This window comes from Chanodichthys erythropterus, chromosome 3 (genome assembly GCF_024489055.1).
Source record: "Chanodichthys erythropterus isolate Z2021 chromosome 3, ASM2448905v1, whole genome shotgun sequence".
In the NCBI taxonomy this organism is placed as follows: Eukaryota; Metazoa; Chordata; class Actinopteri; order Cypriniformes; family Xenocyprididae; genus Chanodichthys; species Chanodichthys erythropterus.
In genome coordinates, this window is record NC_090223.1 from 56430425 (window position 1) to 56447924 (window position 17500).

At 38.3% G+C, this 17500-nt stretch overlaps 2 non-coding genes across 2 annotated transcripts; both read left to right on the plus strand.

The window, feature by feature from the left end:
* The first annotated feature begins 8282 nt into the window (after positions 1-8282).
* LOC137018148 (5S ribosomal RNA) lies at positions 8283-8401 on the plus strand. The gene has a single exon (XR_010894800.1). It is a non-coding gene; the product is annotated as a 5S ribosomal RNA (ribosomal RNA).
* A 60-nt stretch (positions 8402-8461) lies between these two features.
* Positions 8462-8580, plus strand: LOC137018103 (5S ribosomal RNA). The gene has a single exon (XR_010894757.1). It is a non-coding gene; the product is annotated as a 5S ribosomal RNA (ribosomal RNA).
* Positions 8581-17500: the final 8920 nt, after the last annotated feature.

The following is a 17500-nucleotide window of genomic DNA, read 5'->3' on the forward strand; positions in this document are numbered from 1 at the left end:
TAAAGAAAAGAAAAGTGAGTGAAGGTTGGATGGCTTGAATGAGCGGCTGGTCTGTTCTTCTTGTTACTCCATTGTTCTTGGTACTCTGGTCATGGTTTCTCTTACCAGAACTAACCAACTCCAGTTCGTTTACTAACCAACTTCTCTCCTTCACTATCTTGCCATATGATTATTTAAACTTAGTTGTTTGTCACACCTCTGAGGAGTCTTGGCCAATCAGACATTGTCCTGTTTCAAGAGGGCCTTCCTCTGCCCCCAATAAAACCTAAGTGTTACATCCCGGTCTGTCTCTGCTTTAGCAGAGTGCCATTTTAACATAATTGCTATTAAATGGAATACAATACATTTTAAACAGATTTCATTCAAGTCAGAATATAGGAAAGGGAGAAAGAATCAAATTAAGTCCAAATAAGGCATACTTCCAGTCATTCAGTCAAGAGTTAATGCATTTACACGAATTGTGAGTGTTCTAAAGCCTAACTGTTTACAGGTAGTACTTGTGGACACATAATGCAAAATGTATGTAGTTAAAAGATGTTTGATAAGTCCGTTAAAATTGTTGGAACAATTTTGAAGCAGATTTATTTGTTCAACAGTCTCTTTGGCTCTCCTGTGAAGTAAGGAAACAAAAGGGTCTGGATTGTCTCTCTGTCTTCTTGGGTGACCCTTTGGTATGTCGCTTCTGCTATCAGGAAGCATGTGTCGTAAAAGTAATCAGCCTGGCTTTATCTGCAGACGGTTCGGAGCCGGAACCTCAATTCTGAATTAGAATTATGTTTTGAAAGAATCATCTAAATGATTCATTTGTCTGGTTCGTCCACAGTTCTTACATATCCCCCCTTTGTTCGGCGATGTGTTGAGATGAAGACATCGGCGAACACTGTAGAAAAATGGACACGAAGCAGACACACACAAAGCAACAACAAAACAACACCTCCATGATTGACCACTATACTGGTGCAGGGCATTAGATTATCTGAGTACTGATGGATTAAGTTCAATTTTGGGATTGTTATTCTACATTGTGTGATTAAATTGTTAGTTTCCATCTCTTCTAACTTGTTCTAGGTTGTCTGGTGACATCATTTGTGGTAAAAATGATGTGACCCATCATGGAGCTCTCTCGGGCTCACATTCGAATTTTCAAATGGCTTTCAGACCTTAGGCGTGGTGCGTCAATCCTAATGTCATGACCTTGACCCTTATGGGGCAGACAGGTATTTTACCTTATAAAGAAGAAGGGAAAGAGAGGAAGAGGAAAACAAAACAAAATAAAACACTTAAGTGTTTCCTGGTATGGCTAACACTACTGCGTGCATCTAAGATGTCATGTACCAGCTTAATGAAAGGTGTTCTACTTGTTGGGCAGATGGTTGCATGTTTCTTATGGTGAATGTAGCTAAGTCGATGTTGAGCTAGGTTCTGAAACTAATATCTGTCTGTAGGAAGAGCATGTTGGTGAGTATGTTAATGTAGTGTAGTGTAAAATGTAATGTAGTGTAAAATGTAATGTAGTGCAGTGTATGTATGGTCAGATCTGGTTCAGTCTGACTAGCTCACACCTTTCTAGAAGGGCTTAGATGAAGATTGGCTCTTTGCATCTTGGACTTGGGATGAGAGATCATCCCTAAGTTGATGGGAGTCAGTCCAGTTAGGCAGGAAGTTCTTTGGCAGAAGGTAGGAGGAAGTTTGACATGGCTGTGTTGAGCTGTGGTGCAAAACTTTGTCTCCTACGTTGCATTCCTTTTGTAATGCCTTCTGGTTGTGACAGACTGTCTGACCTTCTGTGCTTACTGTTGTTACTGTTGCACAAGCATGGTTCTTGAGATGGGAACTCGTTGGGTTTATTGGTGGGTGATGAGTGACCAGAACTGTGTTCTCTGGTACTATTGAGTTTCCAGCGGTGTTTGGCTGCAAGAGGCTGCTTCGTTCTGTGCTGTTGTAGAACAGGTGGCAGTCATCTCCATTCGGAAGGTGGATCAGGTGATCACTGACCTTCCGTTCCGTCTCTAGTCATAACGAGGGTGACTGATCCTTGTGATCGTCGCTGTTTATGTTGTTTGCAAAGAACGCTGTAATTTGCCTCATCAGTTGTTCCATGTCTTCTGAGGTGGAACTGTCTTGTTCTTGGGCGTTCTTGTTCTCAGTGCTGTGTTTAACTGAGTGATGCAGAGGTGGGTTCCGCCGTCGCTTACCCACAGTGGATGCATTTGAATGTGTTGGTTGGTGGACTTTGGCTGTCCAGTTTGGATCCCAGATGTTTCTTTCTGGTGGGTTTCTTGAGAAGTGTGGCTGGTCCCATGGCATTTTCCAGCTGTCGGTGTGGAAGCTGTCAGTGGCATGGGGGTCACGTTCTCCGTGTCCTTTATGACAGGCTGTGGCATTGTCATGCCACTGGCTGTCTTGCAGTGCACGGCTTGAGTCTTGGCTGCCGGAGTTTGAAATTGTGGCTGTTTTCAAACCTTTCTTTGAGTTCATCTTCTGTTTGATGTAGGCCTTGTGTGTCAAGTCACGTAGCTGTTGGATTGACATTGTGCTTGGGCAGGCCATTACGCCAAGATGGTGACTTAGTCCAGGGTGCAGGTTTCTCAGGAAGAGGGTTTTGAAGTTCACATCCTCTTCCAGTTCAGGTTCATGATGTGCACCTAAGTAGGCTTGTCGGAAACGGTTGTAGTAAGCTTGGGGAGTCTCTTGTCGACCTTGTTTGGTTTCCAAGGCGACTAATAGTCCATGTTCAGACTCTGGGCCTGTAAATTCTTTGATCAGTGACTCACGTAATAGCTGGTAGTTGTGCTTAACGTGAACAGGTTGTCGATCTAAGAAGCTTCGTACCTCTGGGCTGGATGTGGACCTGAGGAGATACAACCTGTCTCTGTCAGTCACATTGGGTCTCACCTGTAGGTAGAAGTCAATATCTCGGAGGTAAATCTGGATGTTGTGGTTCTCCATGGAGTTCGGGTTGAACTGTGTGATGTTCTTAGCCAGCTTGTTAAGGTCTTTAAGGGTCATCTCGTGTGCAAATTTGGGGTCTGCATGGATGAGCTCTCTTTGGTTGACAGGGAAGAATTCTGTAGTGAAGGCCGGTGATGTTGTGGGTTGTGGCCACTCACTTCTTCCGTTGCATGGCAGTTCTTGGATGGGGGACTCTGTTGTGCTCAGCTGTGGTGATGCTGAGGGAGGCCCCTCCCTTCTTGACTCTAGTTTCTGGGTGTGAACATGTTTAAGTTCATTTCTGACCATGTAGAGCTTGCCGTTGGCATCGTCTAATTGTTGGTTTAGATGGTCCATTTCAGTGCTGTACCATTTCAAATGGTCTTCCAGAGCATTGATTTTAAAGTTCTTATCTTTAATGTCAGAATTGGCATTTTCTAGTTGGTTTACCAGGTGACATTGGACAGTCTTTAATTCTTGCTTGTCACGTTCCGCAACTGCAAGGGCTTCTTGGAGCTTGTCAACTTGTTCCTTTGTTTCTTGCTCCACAAGTTTGTCTTGAGCTTTCACCTTGTGCTGGTCTGCGCAGCGTTGGATGTGCATCAGCTCTCTCAGGAACTCAGTGGTCTGACGTTTGAAGTCGTCTTGGACTTTCACTTCCAGCTTGTCTATGCGGTTCTGGGCACGTGTCAGCTCCTCCTGTAGGTGGGTGATGTGCTTGTCGCTTAGTTTCAGCTGGGCTGTGAAGGCAATGCTTAGAGAATTGGTTATCTTGCCTAGTTCAGTGTGGTCTTGGTTCTGGCTTGAATCATGCGTCGGGAATCTTCTCAGAATTATGATTATTATTACAAATAATAACAGTTCAATTGTCTTTGGCATGAGGCAGTTTGTAATGCCGCTGAGCCAGGCGTCCACATCTTGGGCAGTGGGGTTTTCCGTCTGCGACATGTTGGCACGCTGGGGAGAAGAGACTGACACAGATCTGTGTGGGGTGCAAGCCTATATGTGGTGGAACAGCTAAGTGTCGTTCAGTGAATGTACACCAATCGTGAAGTGTGATGGCTACGTGTTGGTCTCAGAGTGTAGACAGGTAGGCTAGTGATGAGAAGGCTTTGTCACTCAACTGAGTAAGAGAGAGAAAAAGTTAAAACAAATTTCAATAGATGAAATATTTTCTATAAATATTTTCTATTAATGAAAAACTGTTTTCAACTCGTGATGTGAGGACTTTGTCACTCAACTGAGAAAGGGAAAAGAGAGAAAATGTTAAAACAAATTGTAAGTTTTTTTTTTTTTTTAATTTAGAGAAATATTTATTTCAAATAAATATTTTCTATTAATGAACAACTGTTTCTAAAACTAAAAGAAAAGAAAATATATATATTATTGTTTATGTTCGCAAGGACAATAAGACAATAATAATGCTGATACCTCTTTTCTTAGTTTGACAGGATTGACACCACACACCTTCAGTTGAACTGCTTACCAGGGATGCTGTGAAGGCAACGGTTGCTCAACACTTGTCTCTGTTAAATGTTCTTGGAGGAAATGTCAAAATTTAAATTGCGTTTACAAATGCAGGGAGTATGGAGAACACAAAAGGGTTTGATTAAAATCAAAAACCTAATGAATTGTTTCTTTGGAAAGATTGTGTTTCTCTTTCTTTAGAATTGATTGATGGTTCGTCCAAGCTTGATCCCTACAAAAGTGAAGAATAGGATGGAAGAAAGCAGGAAACACGTGAGGAAAAGGAAAGGAGAAGAAAGGAGACCAGATCCACAAATGGCTCTGAAGCCTTTGTCTAATTACGAGGATATAATTGGTAGTTGATGGACAACTAACCCATGACAATAAAAATGTTAGTAAGAGAGGGTTGTCTCTGATTGGTTTGAAACTCGTAATAAGTTATCAATGTCTCCTAAAAAGGCTCAGGTGTGTCGTTCCTAAGCTAGAATACAAAGAGGAAAGGAAAAAAGGTAAGAAAGAGAAAAAAATGAAAATAATGGGATGAGATAAGAAAAAGGGAATTAAACAAAGAGGTAAATGAATAAATAAAATAGAGTGGCTAAGTGTATAACCAAGAAAAGGAAAAGAAAGATGTAACGCAATAAAATAATGAACAAATGTGAGTCAAAATTAGGAAAAACTTTGGTGGAATAAGTTTGCTTAAACTTTTAAAGTTCAAGGCTTATTCATACCTGAAGTAATTAGATCTAAAATATAATTTTAGTTATGAAAATTATGAAATTAGAAATAATGGAAATTCGGAAATGTAGAAATCATTTAAAATTACTTTCTAGAAAAATAGGATTTCAATTTCAATTTAATTAGTTTTATTAAATTCAAATTTGACAATTAAAAATTCTAAGCCAGTATTTCTTTTTCAAGTCAAATGCAGGTAAAACGATTAATAATTGTAAACCAATATTTTTCTATTTAAAGTAAAATATAGGTAAGGTAATCAGTGAGAAAGTCAAGGGGAAAATAAGGACAGACCAACAAGTGTACATAAAATTGAAGTGTTTTAAATGGTTAAATCACTTAGTTGCTAAAACAGACACTGCGTTCACACAATGATGTTAACTAGCTTAGCTTCGAGGCTAAAGGCTTTAGCATATGAACTTCAATGTAAACAACTGCAGAGGTTAGCTTTAGCAACACCGTGCGGTTTGTTTACAATGACGTTCTTCCGGAAGCGTTGGTTAAGACTTCCGTGCCACGACTGTAACTATGGCGACCAAACTAAATGATAGTGGCGAACATGTGAATTACATCAAATACATGTAACTGTACAAATGAAAGACACATGCACGTACAATCAAGCGTTACGTGAAATGTCGGCGCATTTCAACTCTATAAATAAGAGACACCACTCGTAGCTGTTTTACGACGTGGGGCTTAAACTTAAAGTGATAGCTTTCTGCTGTAATAGATGGAAAAATCGCGACCTCGGAGGGTCTCTTTGCGTGCAAAATATAACAGTTTCAAATCACAAATTGCGCTCGAACATACGTAGTGTTACACGAGCTCAAACAAGCAAACGTATAGCGTTTAGCAAAAGGGAGAATATAGCAGATTGAGTACAGTGGAACACGCACTATAACCAGTTTAGCTATAAATATAAAACAATCAAGCGTATAGCGTTACTGTTTTACAAAGGGGAAAATAGCAGATTGAGTACAGTGGAACACGCACTATAACCAGTTTAGCTATAAATATAAAACAAGCAAGCGTATAGCGTTACTGTTTTACAAAGGGAGAATATAGCAGATTTAGTACAGTGGAACACGCACTGACACTTTGGCTATAAATATATGGTTTTAGAAACAGATCGAGGAACACGCTCGATCTTGCCGTTCTGTGAGGAGAGTATTCGTCCTGCACAGACTATTTAAACTAAATGCAGTTTATTTTCAATTCAGCTCTCTGATACACATTAACGTTATTATAGCTATTTGAATGACGCTGGAACACGCAGACATCAGGATAGCTATAAACAAGGCATTCTAGAATTTAAGGAACACGCTTAATTCTTACCTTATAGTATGTGTGATACAGATCTGAAATTTACTGCAGACTGGAGTTTAGAGACAAGACAGCAGACTGGGGTTACAGCTCTCACTCATTCAAGCACTCGTTCAAACGGACCGCGCCGTGCGCGCTGCATACGTCACACAAACACTGAGGGGTTTAATAATTTGCGTTGATAAAAAGAAAAATGACTTGAAATGTGCTCCAAATTTAGATTAAACTGCCCGAATTATACTCCACCATTACTGTAGGGAAAACACCCTAGGAAGTAAAATTAGCTCAAATGAAATATTTAGGGAATTATAAAGAGTTTTTTTAGATTACGACCGAGCAACTGATTCGTCCAGCGTTCATTTGCTCGAGCCGTAATAAGCTCTTGTAACGGATATAAATATCCAACAATCGTGAAAACACTGATTAGAGCACGGTAACTTGATCACAGTTTAAGACATTAAATCATAAAGCACATAATACAAGACACTTTCCTTTTAAAATCTACAAGAGATTTTATTTATTCTAACACAAACTAATCTAACACAAAGGCACGCACACACACACACACACATTCATACGCGTTGCAGTAAGAAGGAAATGGGAGAGAAAGAGTTTTGAAAGAGAGAGAGAGAGAGAGAGAGAGAGAGTGAGTATCTGATTAACCGAATTCCTATCCATGCATTTCAAGGACCAGAACGAACCATGAATCATTCATTTATGCACCAGTTCAGTTTTGGTCTGGAGGTACTTGCTTGCGTTGACTTAAAGGTGAATTTCCCTCGTCGTGCAGAGAGGGGTTTCCCAAGTCAATGATTGGTCCAGATCAGGTCCGTGTGGAACAATGAAGGAAGTCTCTTTGTCGCTGGAGTTGAAGCGGCAAAAGTCGTTGGTTGAACTTTGCGGCGAAACGTAGGACACGAGACTTTCAGCGGTAAAGGAAAATTAAGTAAAGAAAAGAAAAGTGAGTGAAGGTTGGATGGCTTGAATGAGCGGCTGGTCTGTTCTTCTTGTTACTCCATTGTTCTTGGTACTCTGGTCATGGTTTCTCTTACCAGAACTAACCAACTCCAGTTCGTTTACTAACCAACTTCTCTCCTTCACTATCTTGCCATATGATTATTTAAACTTAGTTGTTTGTCACACCTCTGAGGAGTCTTGGCCAATCAGACATTGTCCTGTTTCAAGAGGGCCTTCCTCTGCCCCCAATAAAACCTAAGTGTTACATCCCGGTCTGTCTCTGCTTTAGCAGAGTGCCATTTTAACATAATTGCTATTAAATGGAATACAATACATTTTAAACAGATTTCATTCAAGTCAGAATATAGGAAAGGGAGAAAGAATCAAATTAAGTCCAAATAAGGCATACTTCCAGTCATTCAGTCAAGAGTTAATGCATTTACACGAATTGTGAGTGTTCTAAAGCCTAACTGTTTACAGGTAGTACTTGTGGACACATAATGCAAAATGTATGTAGTTAAAAGATGTTTGATAAGTCCGTTAAAATTGTTGGAACAATTTTGAAGCAGATTTATTTGTTCAACAGTCTCTTTGGCTCTCCTGTGAAGTAAGGAAACAAAAGGGTCTGGATTGTCTCTCTGTCTTCTTGGGTGACCCTTTGGTATGTCGCTTCTGCTATCAGGAAGCATGTGTCGTAAAAGTAATCAGCCTGGCTTTATCTGCAGACGGTTCGGAGCCGGAACCTCAATTCTGAATTAGAATTATGTTTTGAAAGAATCATCTAAATGATTCATTTGTCTGGTTCGTCCACAGTTCTTACAGAAAGTATAAAGAATGTCTTAAATAGCCCACTCTTGGCAGCAGTTTTCGCTTACAGCCATACCACTCTGAGCACGCCCGATCTCGTCTGATCTCGGAAGCTAAGCAGAGTAGGGCCTGGTTAGTACTTGGATGGGAGACCGCCTGGGAATACCAGGTGCTGTAAGCTTTATGTTTTTCTGAAAGTATAAAGAATGTCTTAAATAGCCCACTCTTGGCAGCAGTTTTCGCTTACGGCCATACCACTCTGAGCACGCCCGATCTCGTCTGATCTCGGAAGCTAAGCAGAGTAGGGCCTGGTTAGTACTTGGATGGGAGACCGCCTGGGAATACCAGGTGCTGTAAGCTTTATGTTTTTCTGAAAGTATAAAGAATGTCTTAAATAGCCCACTCTTGGCAGCAGTTTTCGCTTACGGCCATACCACTCTGAGCACGCATAGTGGTACAGTCCAGAGAGCAGAGCGGCAAAAGGAAGCTATCAAGTGTTTGTTTAAAACTTTTGTTTTCAGTAAGTTTGATTTGGTTTTTTATTTTTTTGTTTTTGGGAATTTTATTTGTTGGGAAGTCAGGTTTAATCCTGACAAATTCCCCCAACAGCTTAGTCTGTTTGGGGGACCCAGAACTTTTTTTCTGTCCATGCTATGCTGCAGATGAACATCATGGCTACAAACAAGGAAACAGAGCAAGTAACTTTAAGGAAAAGTATCAATGAAAAGAGCGAAGATATGGTGAAAAGAAAAGGAGAAGGCAAACAAACATTGATCCAAAAGCAACCAGAGACATGTAAAGTAATAAGAGATTCAAGGAAAGAGAGAGAAGAAAACAGCAGAGGAATACAAGGACCATCAAGAGAGAAATATAGCAAGGAGTTGACTGTGGAGGTGGAGGTGGAGGGAACAGAAAAAATTTCAATGCTGGACTTATTGAAGGGCATAAAGAAGGAGTGTGGAGAGGTTATCGGCTGCAGAGTGAGAGGTGAAAGGAGCTTTGAACTCACAATGAAGGATGTAGAGGCAAAGGAGAAATTAATGGATGGAGTGAGGGTACAAGGGGTGATGGTACACGCCAGAGACATTGTAAATAATGACATGGTGGTGTCCTTTATCAATTTGCCAGTCTACTTGGAAGACGAGAAGATACTCTCCAAGCTGGAAGAGTGGGGAGTAAGACCACTGTCATCAATCAAGCGTCGGGTATGGCCCGGAACTGATACTGTAGATGGAACGCGGTTTTTAAAAGTCCGCTTCACGGAAGAGGTATGTTCACTCCCATACTCTACAAAATTTGAGACACTAAGAGGCACTGAATATTTCCGCGTGATCCATGACAGACAAGTGCGGGTTTGTAGATTGTGCATCAAGCCGGGGCACATATTCAAAGAATGTCCTGATTTAAAGTGCTTCAAGTGTGGCGGGGGGGGACACTATGCAAGAGACTGTGGAGAACGGGTGGGAGTGGAGAGGGAGGATATGGAAAGACAAGGAGATGACGAAAGAGGAAACATGCCTGAAGAGCAGGAGGAAAGGACAACTGAAGATGTTGGTGAACAAGGGAAAGATGGAGTTGAGGATGGTGAAAGAAGAGACAAAATGGAATGGCGAGATAGAGCTGAAAGTATCAGTGAAGAGGAGGATCGTGAGGAGCAGATGGAGCAGTCAGGAGAGAGCGAGGAAGAGATGGAGAAAGGAGGAAATGATGAGGAGGAAATAGGTGGAGAAGAAAAAAAGAAAGAAAATGTCCAAGAATTGAGGGAAAGTAGAAGTGGAATAAAGAGAGAAGAAGGAAAAAGAGAAGGACTGAAGGAGAAAATAAGAAGATTGAGTTCAAAGAGAAAGTCTGAGATGGACAGAGAATATGTTGAACAGACTAAAGAACCGCGGCCGGGTATGTGATATTTGTTTAAATATTTTATCTAATTATAGTTTTTTTTTTCTCTTGGTGACTCTCATGGCCAGTGTAACCTCAATAAACATAAATGGGTTAAGGGATAAAAGGAAAATGAAAGAGTTACTATTCATATATAGGAGTGACATAATTTGCATACAAGAAACAAACTGGGAAGAGGATAAGGTGAGGGAGATGAGGGAAGAGTGGAGAGGGGACATATATTACAACAATGGAGCAAATAATGCAAGAGGTGTGGCAATACTAATTAAAAAAGATAGTGTAGAAAATATAAGAGAAGTGTATAAGGATCAGAGGGGAAGAATTCTGGTGGTTGAATTTATATATGAAAATATAGATTTTAGGCTGATAAATATATATGTTCCAAACATAGAATTAGACAGAAGAGAAATTATAGAAGAGTTAAAAGGGTTAGTGGTTGGAAAATGCATTATAGTGGGAGATTTCAATATAAAATGCAGTAGATTAGACGTTGGCAAGGGAGTAAAATTTAGATGGGAGAAATCAAGGGGAATGTTGATGGAGACAATACGAGAAAAAGGGTTAATTGACGTGTGGAGGTATGAAAATCCAGGGAAAAGGGAGTTCACTAGGAGACAGTTAAGGGAAGGGGTATTGAAACAGAGCAGAATAGATTTAGTGTTAGTAAAGGAAGAAATAATTAGATATATAGACGGGATAAAGCATCAAGAAAATAGTTTAAGTGATCACGATGGTGTTAGGTTCAGAATCAAGATTGGGAATGAGGGGGCAGGAGGAGGGATGTGGATATTGAATGCAGGATATATTGAGGAGGAAGAATATGAGATACAAATAAAACAGTTATTAAATGCAGAAAATGAGAGGATAAATGAGTATAAAAATAATGATGAATTAGATGACAGGATAGGGGAAAGATGGGAGGCAATAAAAGATCAAATCAAAGCAATTAGCATAAAATATAGCAAGAAAAGAAGAGCAAAGGAGATGAAGGAAGAAAGAGTGCTGAGAGAAAGACTGAGGGAAGAACTAGATAAGGCAGAAGATGAAGAAGGATATAGTATGGAAAAATATATAGAGATTAAGATGGCACTAGAAAAATATGAGAGGGAGAAATGTAGAGGAGCGATATTAAGAAGCAAAGCGAAATATGCATTAGAAGGTGAAAAATGTACAGGATATTTTTTAGGATTAGAGAAAAGAAGACAAAGTAAAACATATATAAATGAAATAAATACAAAAGAGGGCAAGACAACAAAAGATTATGTAGAGATATTAGAAAGAGTGCAGGGATTTTATGAAGAGTTATATAAAAGGGGAGGAGTGGATGAGAGAAGTATGGATGAGGTATTAGAGAGCATAGAGAATGTTTTAAGCAAGGATGATGAGGCGTGGTGTGATAGGGAGATAGAAGAGGAAGAAGTGAAAGAGGCAATAGGGGGGCTAAAAAGCGGAAAAAGTCCAGGGAACGATGGGATAGGCATAGAATGGTATAAAGTATACAAGGAAAGAGTAGCGCCAATATTAGTAGAAGTGTTTAAGGGGATTGAAAGAACAGGGGTAGTGCAAAACAGAATGGTAGAAGGAGTGATAGCGTTGGTCTATAAGAAAGGGAATAGATTAGATATTGAGAATTACAGACCAATTAGTCTACTAAATGTTGATTATAAAATATTGACTAAAATTCTAGCAAACAGAGTTAAAAGAGTGATAGGAGGTATAGTGCAACCAACACAGAGTTATAGTATACCAGGTAGGGATATAGCAGACACAATAGGGACAATCAGAGACGTGATAGAGTATATGAAACGTGATAAGGAAGGAGGAATAGTATTAGGGATAGATTGGAACAAAGCATTTGATAGGGTAGAGCATGAATATTTATTTAGGGTATTAGAGAAGTTTGGTTTTGGAAAGAATATGGTGGGATGGGTGAAGAAACTATATAAGGGGGCAAAGAGCTGTGTAAAAATTAATGGAGTATTAACAGATATGTTTGAGGTTGGGAGGTCAGTGAGACAGGGATGTCCTCTATCTGCATTATTGTATGCCATTTCAGTTGAGCCTTTAGCCATCTTAATTAAAAAAGACAAAAGGGTAGTAGGGATCAAGTTGCCGTATGGAGGAACATGCACCATAAATCAGTATGCGGATGATACCACAATTACAGTGAGGGAAGGGAATAGTATAAAAAGAGTTCTTGAGATAGTGGGACAGTACGGGAAGGCATCAGGAGCAAAAATAAATAAGGAGAAGTCAGAATTAATGTACATAGGGAAGATACCCAGGTGAAAAAGAATTCTATTAAAAATATACTTTAATAAAGTGTACTAAGTATATTTTCTACATTTTGTACTATTTTCATCAAATCCAAGTATAGTTAAGTGTATTCAATTATGTATTAACTTCAACTTAACATATATTTAACTACACTTCTAGTGTAAATTGTATACTAAAATGGAACAACTTTTTTTAAACTTCAAGTGCACTAAAATACACTAATGAAAATCAAGATTCATGAGCAATTAAGCACACTTAGAGTACAATTGCATTGTATTTCCATTCTAATGGAAATACACTTAAAAAGGCATTGCAGTGCAAATTATAGTTGTGTTTAAGTACATTTTGTGCATACTGCTATCATACTTATAATTACTATAAACAGTTAATTTAGTATGCCTCTGTAACATTTCAAGTGATCTACAAATGCACTTCCTAACTATATTTAGTGCTTTAAAGTGTCCCACTATGACAATAATGTTTTTGAAGTGAAGTTCAATTACAACCTAAACATCATAGACACGTACTTTCAGTGCAATGTTATTATAGTGTAAGGTAGAAACAAATTGAAAGTACATTTCATTTGTAATTTTATCCCCATTTTGTTATACTTAAGCATGAATGTTGGTATTACACTACAAGTGTATTACATTAAAATTCAGTTCAAGTACATTAAATCAACAGATTACAAATTGCATTTCAGAAAAGGATCTTTATTATTAACACAAAAGTAACACACAAAAGCAGATATTGGCAAAAGGAAGAACTTTGAACAGTCGACTTTCTCTGAAATGCCGGGAACAGAACAATGGCAAACAACTTACTACACATGCATATCTACAGGTGCTGGTCATATAATTAGAATATCGTGAAAAAGTTCATTTTTTCATTGTAAATTATTTAAAAAAATGAAACTTTCATTTATACTAGATTCCCTACATGTAAAGTAAACATTTCAAAAGTTTTTTTTTTTTAATTTGTTGATTAGAGCGAAGTCAAAATCCAGTATCTCAAAATATTAGAATATTTACATTTGAGTTTCATTAAATGACCATCCCTACAGTATAAATTCTGGGTATCTCTTGTTCTTTGTAACCACACTAATGGGGAAGACTGCTGACTTGGCAATGGTCCAGGAGACCATCATTGACACCCTCCACAAAGAGAGTAAGTCACAGATAGTCATTACTGAATGTGGTGGCTGTTTACAGAGTGATGTATCAAAGCATATTAAATGCAAAGTTGACTAGAAGGAAGAAATTGGGTAGGCAAAGGTGCACAAGCAACAGGGATGACCACAAGCTTGAGAATACTGTCAAGTAAAGCCGATTCAGACACTTGGGAGAGCTTCACAATGAGTCGAATGAAGCCGGAGTCAGCGCATGAAGAGTCACCACACTCAGACATCTTCAGGAAAAGGACTACCAAGCCACTTGTGAAACAGAAACAACGTCAGAAGCATCTTACCTGGGCTAAGGAGAAAAAGAACTGGACAGTGAACAGTGGTCGAAACTCCTCTTTTCAGATAAAAGTAAATTTTGCATTTCATGTTGAAATCATGGTCCCAGAGTCTGAAGGAAGACTGGAGAGGCACAGAAAATCCAAGCTGCTTGAAGTCTAGTGGGAAGTTTCTGAAGTCAGTAATGATTTGGGGGGCCGTGACGTCTGCTTCCACTTTATGCTTCCATCTGCTGACAAGCTTTATGGAGATGCTGATTTCCTTTTCCAGCAGGACATTAGCACCTGCTAACAGTGCAACAACCACTTCCAAGTGGTTTGCTGACCATGATATTACTGTGTTTTATTGGCCAGCCAAAATGCCTGACCTGAATCTATGGGACATTTTTACGAGAAAGATGAGAAACAGTCGATCCAACAATATACAGATGATCTGAAGGCTCAATAGTGCCTCAGCAGTGCCACAGGCTGATCACTTCCATGCCACACTTCACTGATGCTGTAATTTGTGCTAGGAGCAAATCATTTGCTGAAATATGTGCTTCCCGACCAAGTATTGAGTGTACAAATGAACATACTTTAAAGAACTTGAACTTTTCTGTTTTGAAAATCCATTTTTTGATTGATCTTAGGAAATATTCTAATATTTTGAGATACTGGATTTTGGACTTTCATGAGCTGTACGCTCTAATCATCAAAATTAAAAAAAAAAAAAACTTTTGAAATGTTTTACTTTACATGTAGGGAATCTAGAATATATGAAAGTTTCATTTTTAAAAATAATTTACAATAAAAAAATGAACTTTTTCACGATATTCTAATTATATGACCAGCACCTGTAGCTCTGACTTGAGTTACTAGAGGCCTTGTAGCTCTCATTGTTGCACTTCCTCCGTAGAAGGGCCCAGATCTCTGCCACCTCGGTGTTGGGGAATCGCTCCCTCACTGCATCTGTGAAAACAGGAAAGAGACATGGGGATGAATTAAAACAGGATAGACAATGTATAACATTGAAATACAATCATTGATTATAATGGATTTGGATTCATAACTATGACATTACTGTACCTAAAATTGCGTTGGTTTTTTCTGGCTCAAGCTGCTCCTTCAGCTTGCCTTTTTTCCTTTCCCTGTGAGGGTTGCCTATAAACGCAACATGTCACTTGTGGTCACAGTATTGGTACCTGCGCCAATTTGCCAGAGGCCTTGTAGTTATATCCGTACCAGGGCTGGGATGAACAAAGTTTCACGTGGAGCATTCTGAGATATTTTTTTTGCTGAATTACTGCGGAGTGCGAGTTGTGCTAAAAAATAAACTGCCGGGATAATCACACAGCGCTTGCCGTAGGCTACACGTCCAATAATGACATGTCCGATTCGCGAACTAATGACTCATTTGAACTGATTCACTTAAATGAATAGTTAAAACAACTGATCTGTCCAACACTGAACTCATGAGACGTCTGAATCGGTGTATAACAAATCGGTACACTTTACAATAATGTTCCATTTATTAAATTCTAGTTACCTACATTAGTATTTTTTTTTTAAGAAAAAGGTGAGTGGCAGAGTGTACTACTATACGTTGTTGTTATTTTTATGTGAATGAAGAATTAAAAGATGCACTTTTTTCAGTAAGCTTAAAGCTATGTGTTTTCAACAAATGTTAAATTCTGTTGGTTCAGGAAGGACACCATGACAGGCTGCTGGCTCCCACTGTCGCTGTTAATTTTTATTTATTTTTTGTTGGAAAATCACTTAAATAGCTTAAAGCCCACAAGTTTACATTGGTTACTGTATTCTTTCAATTGTTCTAAACAAGTATTTTGGGTGACCTTTTTTTTATTGAATGACATCAATTTGTTATTTTCATCTGAAAGAAGAATTACAAGATGCACTTTTTTATTAGTAAGCTAGGCCTATGTGTTTAAGGCTTCAAGGTTTTATCGAACGCTACCTCTGACTAAGAATGCTTTACTTTGCACTTGTATAGTCTTTTATTTTGGACTTTTTACAAATTGGTAATAGTCAATTAATGGGGACATTATCGATAATCGAATCAAACCGAAATAGAATCGGACTGAAAAAAAACAAAAACAAAAAAGAGTCGTTAGATTAATCGATGCACCGAAAAATAATCGCTAAATTAATCGTAAAAAAAAGATCGTTTATCCCAGCCCTAATCCGTACCAACCCACTATCACTTTTACCATATTGCTTAATCAGTGAAATTCAAACAAGAAGTATTAACAGTAGTCAATGACGGCAAAAATGGCAGAGTTAAGTGGATTTTCAAATTTGTAATCTGGGAAGTCAGGTCTGTATTCCAAGACATAACGTGAACATGCATGTTCTTCAAATTAAAGGGTTAGTTCACCCAAATAGCAAAATTATGTCATTAATAACTTACCCTCATGTTGTTCCAAACCCGTAAGACCTCCGTTTATCTTTGGAACAAAGTTTATTTTAGATTTAGTCCGAGAGCTCTCTGTGTGTCCAGAAAGGTAAGAAAAACATCATCAAAGTAGTCCATGTGACATCAGAGGGTCAGTTAGAATTTTTTGAAGCATCAAAAATACATTTTGGTCCAAAAATAGCAAAAACTACGACTTTATTCAGCATTGTCTTCTTTTCCGTGTCTGTTGTGAGAGAGAGTTCAAAACAAAGCAGTTTGTGATATCCGGTTCGCGAACGAATCATTCGATGTAACCGGATCTTTTTGAACCAGTTCACCAAATCGAACTGAATCGTTTTAAACGGTTCGCGTCTCCAATACGCATTAATCCACAAATGACTTAAGCTGTTAACTTTTTTAATGTGGCTGACACTCCCTCTGAGTTCAAACAAACCAATATCCCCGAGTAATTCATGTACTCAAACAGTACACTGACTGAACTGCTGTGAAGAGAGAACTGAAGATGAACACCGAGTCGAGCCAGATAACGAACAACAGACAGACTGATTACACTACAGATGAAGTGAAATCAGTGTACACTTTAATAAATTATACTTTGTATTAAAAGTAAGCGTACTTACTAAAAGTACACTAAATTACCACTATACATTTTTTTAACATATTTTATAAGAGTACTCTGATATGCCACTAAAAATACACTTATTTTAGAGTGTACTGTATAAAGTGTACAGAAGTCACACTTCTAATCAAGTGAGAACATAGTACACTTTAAAAAAAATATACTAACAATTAATTTCCAAAAAAATATACTTCCCATAAGTACACTGAATTGCCACTCTAAGTATGTCAAATTTAATACACTTAAAAAAATAAACTTCAATACAATTTAAAATACATTTACAACAAAGTACACTTTCAAAAAGTACATTTAAAAAATAATTTGATTACTGATAAATTAGTATACTTACTGTTTGGACTATTAAGTTGAACTTAATTACATATTTTTCGAAATATACTTTTAAAAAGTACAAACCAAATACTCTTTAAATAAAGTACAACAAGTAGAAGTATACTTGTTTTATAATTCATGTACTTCATTCATATTTCAAATACACTAAAGTATACTACTTTTTTACCTGGGTAGAGAGGGTAGATGTAGGGGTAAGAGTGGAGGAAAAATATATGAAGGTATTGGGTGTTTATTTAGGGGTGGAAGGAAAAGAGGCAAGA